Here is a 6,000-nt window from a genome sequence, read left to right on the forward strand (position 1 = left end):
GAAACTAGGATCTCTAGCTATCAGAACTGGGAAGAACTGTTTATGACTAGGTTAAATGAAGTTTGCTCATGTGAAGACACTTGGGGATTTTATTTCATTTGGGTGGGTCCCTGAAACCTAGTGATAGTTCTCTCTCCTCCTAGAAATTAAAATTTTAAATGCATATATGTGCACCCACTTAGGGATTCCAGTCAAAATTTCCCACAAATAATCCTGGATAATGAAAAGATTGTTAAACTTCCATCCTATGAGAAGCCCATCCTAATAACACAGTCCTCATGTTTCCAGTGAACATTGTCTACAAGATTCGTCTAGAGTAGAGGCTTCAGGTGTAAATAAAGACAACAAGAGTTAATTTTATTCTTAAAATGAAAGTGATTTATCATTGATTTAAAGCAGGAAGGAATCTCAAAGGTCATCCAGTCCAGCCTATTCACTATACAGATGAGAAAATTCAGACCCAAATCCTGGAGTCACTACCTGAGGATTGACTGGAAGTAAGCAGCAGAGTTAATGTTCCAATCGAGGCCTTCAAATTTCAAACCAAGCCTCTTTCCACTGCACCATGACTCTTGGGCTCCAAAGCATTGTGATAAATAATGTTGTTAAAAACAGAGAGAGAAAATGCAGATTCCCTAGTCAGATGGTCAGTGTGTACTTTTACAATTCTTTGTAAGAATTTGTTCCTGTCAGAAATAAAATATTTTACAAAACTTCACTGATTCATCGAATCAGTTCTGTAGAATGGGAACACATTTACATAAGACAAGTCAAGCTTTTTATGGGGTTTAGTTAGCCCTTCTTCATATCCTGATTGGTCAGGATCCTTAAAAGGATACTTAAAATGTACGTAATATACCCAATTTTAAGCAAAATGTAATCAGAGCAGTTCTTCCTTTGGTTTTTTTGAGCTCCTACAGTTGGTCACAACTCCACTCTCCAAATCTTCCTTGTTCAAGAGGCAACCTCCCCTTCTTTATCACATTTCCTGGAGTATTTATCCTTCTTCAAGGACATCTGTGGAAGCAAAATAACTAAGATAACAAAATTTCATTTCTACATTCCTCATGATCATTTCAATCAGTCAATGAACAAACACCACTTTGGGCCAAACACGGTGCTAAACATTTAGGGATACACAGAATATATTCTACAGAGTTAATAACACATATTCATAAAATTAAATGCAGGATAAATATAAGCTAATTTGTTACAGATAAGAGAATCAGGAAAGGTCTTTTCTAAACTGAATTTTGAGAAGAAATCTAAAAATTCTAAGAATGACAACATTGAAGGTAGTTTGTGAAAAGGAAAGAAGATGGAATAGAGAATTTTATATGTAATTCTACATGAATGCCAGTTTGAATCAAAGAATGCATGAAAGGGAATAATGTATACCAATGTTGGAATCAGGGTATGTGGCAATTTAAATGCTGAAGAAGAGTGATGGAGAACCAGTAGAGATTATTAAGCAAAGATATGATATATTCTCAGACATGTACTTTAAGAACAGATTACTTTGGCACCTGGGTGGAGAATGACCTGGGGAGGGGGAATACTTGAGACAGACTAAATAATTAGAAGGCTTTTTTTTTTATAATAATCCAGAGAAAAACTGATGAACTAGAGTGGTGAGTAGAGAGAAGGGGATGAATGTGAGAAATGTTATAGAAGTGTAAACAATAAGTGTTAACAAATTATTGTATATTGTGAGAATGAGTCAAGGATGATTAAGTTATTAAGATGGATGACTAGAAGGCTAATGGTAACTCAACAGAAATAGGGAAGTTCAGAAATGGGATAAATTCCAAGGGCAAGTAATGAGTTCTGTTTTGGACCTGATGAATTTGAGATGTCAAAAATGTCTATAATAACAATAACATAATGTAATAATTATAGCTAACATTTATATAGTATTTACTATGTGCCAAGTTTGTGATAAGTGCTTTACAATTATTATCTCATTTGAGCCACACAACAATCGTGAGAGTTAGGTGATATTATCAATATTTTACAGATGAGGAAGCTGAGACAAAGCTTAAGTGACTTGCTATGCATGTATCTAGTAAGGGTCTGAGACTAGAATTTGAACTCAAGTCTACCTGAGGCATGTAGTAAAACAGGCTGGAGCTCAGGACAAAAGCAAGATATAGAAATCCAGGTATTATCTTTGTAGAAATGATCATAGAATTGATGAAGAAACTGGGAAAGAAAGTTCAGCTAGGTAATGATTAGAGCAATTAATTAATCCAGTGATATGATTGCATTATTCAAATTTATACTATTTGAAATTATTCTATGAAAAATGTAGTAATTGGTTCCATCCCAGTGGAAACATGCAATGTGAATTCAAATAACGTAACCATTCCACAGAATTCACTATCATCATTAATTGCATCTAAGAAAGAGAAGAGGACCCAAGACGTCCCCTTGAGGTGTATATTCACAAGTGGGGAATGAACCCAGAAAGAAGCTGAGGAGTGCTCGGAGGGGTAGGAAGAGAACCAAGTGTGAGTGGTGTCACTAAAATCTGGAGAAGAAAAAATGCACAGGAAGAAAAATGCTGTTTTCTATGGCATGTGTTATACTAGGGATGATTGTTTTTCCTAGTTTCACTCTTTCCACTAGTTAGACAATGCCGCCATCTGCTGGACTGAGACACTCTGCTCTGTGATCTTTTTTGTGATCCATAATTCAATTCTTAAGAGAGCTGCCAGTTCCCATGGGCTATTAGTATACAGCCAGACTAGAGTCCTTATTCCCCAGAGTCATCCAACACATTTCCTAAAGAATTTTAAGATTATAGTATATACTATGTAGTGACAAAAGCCAGATTAATTCTCTGAATCAACTTAACAATTAATTGGAGGCAGAAAACTTTTGATAAAGGTTCCTACTTGGTAAGCAGACATCAATGGAGTCATGCAATAATATTCATAAAGCACTTTGCAAGCCTTCGAGGGTTTTATAAAAGCTTTCTATCTATCTAACTATCTATCTATCTATCTATTTATCATTATTAGATTTATCACTTCCACATTTCAGTGACCCTGCAATATGGAAAATCTACATCAATATTTTGGCTTCCCTTTAATACCAAAGAAGTCTAAATTTTTCTCTTTTATTAGGTATTTACAGTCTCTTATTGTAAAATTTGGGTTAAGTATTTGGTCATAGGCACTATGTCACTGTTGGCCTTTAAGTGTTATCTACAACTTCAACAAAATTTCCCATTTAATTTCCTATGTTGACCCATAACATGATTAAACTATGATAGAGAAATATTGTTAATTCTCCTTCTTGAGTCACCATTTAACACTGCAGAATGATGAGAAAAATAAAAGCATAAATGAAAGCTTACATGTATCACTGAATCTCTGATATGAAAGAGACCTTAGGAATTATAGAATCTAACTTCCTCAGATGAAGAAACTGATGCTGAGAGAGATTAAATTAATTAATCATACAGCCAGTAAATGTCAAAGATGGGATTAGAATGCAGATTTTTTTCACTCCACCCCTGGTATTCTATGTACTACCATCATCGGAGATGACATTTCTATGTGTATCTGAAGAACTCTAATAATGGAGAACCAATCTCTCAAGCAAGTCCTTTGAATTTCTGGATACATGTAATCATGAAAATTCCAAAATCACATCTGCTTACCCTTCCCTCTGGGGTCAAGTAGAACAAATATAATCCCTTTCCACATGACAGTCTATTGAACATAGATTTAACTCCCCAACTACTTGTTTGTAATATGAATAAACATACATTTTTATATTTATTCTTATTATATTTTCATCTTATTTGTTTTAGACCATCCTTCTATCCTACTGTCATATTTTTAAATCTTCATTATGTCCTCAAATATACCAGGAGTTTGTTTTGATTTCACATAAACTATAAGATAAAAGAGAGGCCAGATGACACCATGGTTAGAGTGCTAGACTGAAGACTTATCTTCCCAAATTCAAATCTGATCTCCTATAATTACATGTTATAGGACTCTGAGGAAGTCATTTGTTCTATTTACCTCGGTTTCTCATCTACCAAAACAATGGACTGAAGAAAAAATGGCAAACCTCCAAAGTATTTTTTCCAGAAAAGGGACCACAAAGGATCAGACACAACTGAAATAACTCGATAATAACATAGGATAAATATAAGATATCCCAAGAGTGTTAATGTGATTCTAAGTTTTACTTGCTAAAAACTATAATAAAAATTTTGAGGTCCCTTGTATGTATCTATACCTGATTTAAACCATCCTTGAGTTATATAGATTCCCCTGCTCTTTTCTGGAGCCTACATAATCACAGTTCAAAAGAACTTCTTGGTCTTCATGTGTATTACAAAGATTACATTATAATAACCCACTTGTCAAAGTGATACTATACAGAAGATAATGTGGACTTTTATAAATAGGTGCAACAACAGACAAGCCTTTAGAAACAAACATTTTCAACAATCTTTGCTGCTCATGACTTTTATGATCCGTCTGACTCTAATATAGTATCATGAGAATTACAACTAGGAATGTTCCTTAGAAGATGTATATAGACAGACAAATACATATGTACCTATGTATATAGTAATATGAATAGGGAAAGAGATCTAATTGGAGGTTTTTAAGTCAACAAGTCCACAAACATGAATAGGTATTATTACCACATTCTGGGCTAGGTGCTAACCTTCCTTCTCTAAGAAATTCTCTAGAAGTAATTTCTCCCTTAACTGAATTAGAATAGTCCTTTGTAGCTCTCTTATGCTTCCATTGCTCTCTACTATTATATTTATTTGGAACTATTTTTTCCTACTGGAATAGAAACACCATGAAAACAGATTTCCAGCACCAAGGACAGTGCTCTTTATAGATTAGTGTTGTCTTATATGTTATTACATGAGATAACATTGTATATATTCTATATTCACACACACACACAAGTAAAAAGATAATCCTTGTCTCCATAGAGCATACATTCCAAAAGGAGAAGTCAACGCATTAAAAAAAAAAAATTTATTCATCTCTGGCATTTACTTGCCCTATGATTACAGGCAAGTCACTTAAAGCCTCTGAAAGTCATTTTCCCTTTCTGTAAGATATCTAGTATGCACTACACTGTATTAGAATAGTTACAAGAATCAAATGAGTTATCGCCTATAAAATATTTTATAAACTTTTAAGCTCTACTTAATCTTCTGGGTATCATGAAAGTCTCAGGCAGTCTGGTGCATCCAGTAAACCCCACTCAGAATATTTTACATGCATAAAATAAAATATATAAGATTACAAAAGAAAATAATTATAGTGAAATATAGTTATTTTAAAAATTTAAACAAATTCACACAGTGCAGGAAGGTTAAAACCTCTGTTTAAAATTAGTTATTATCAATTCATTCTTTTACCCACCCACTCACTCATATTTCTGTAGCATCATCTACCCTCAGATCAACTCAAAAGCTGACATACACAGGCAAAATAATGTGTCACCAAGAATTTATTAAATGCTTACTATTTATCCAGTATTAAGCTAAGCACTGAGAATACAAATACAACAGAAGAAAAGATAATTCCAGATTTTAAGGAGTTTGCATTCTAATGGAGGAAGAAAATATATAAATGAAAGCTGAAAGGAGAGAGGGAAGAGTGGAAAGGAGAGGCAAAGATATCCTGTAAAGAAACGTGGTAGAGGAAATTTGGAGTGCTTTGAAAGGAATGAAACATGACTGGCCTGAGTAAATGTGCTCCTTAAAAGATGGTTCTGGCAAGAGCTATCCAATAATTTCCAAGGTATGAATTCCAAGCAAGAAGTGAGGTTTCACGATGAAAAACTACTGCACTTAAGGAAGTCTGGAACATAGTCCAGAGGGAAGATCATTTTTAAGGCAAGAGAACTATGGACCTAGTGTTTCTGATTTGGTGAATAGGATAGAGATCTGCTGATTAGAGTGCCAATATTAATTGTCTTTGGTAGAGGGAACTGTTATCAGAACTT

This window comes from Sminthopsis crassicaudata, chromosome 2 (assembly GCF_048593235.1).
Source record: "Sminthopsis crassicaudata isolate SCR6 chromosome 2, ASM4859323v1, whole genome shotgun sequence".
NCBI classification, from domain to species: domain Eukaryota; kingdom Metazoa; phylum Chordata; class Mammalia; order Dasyuromorphia; family Dasyuridae; genus Sminthopsis; species Sminthopsis crassicaudata.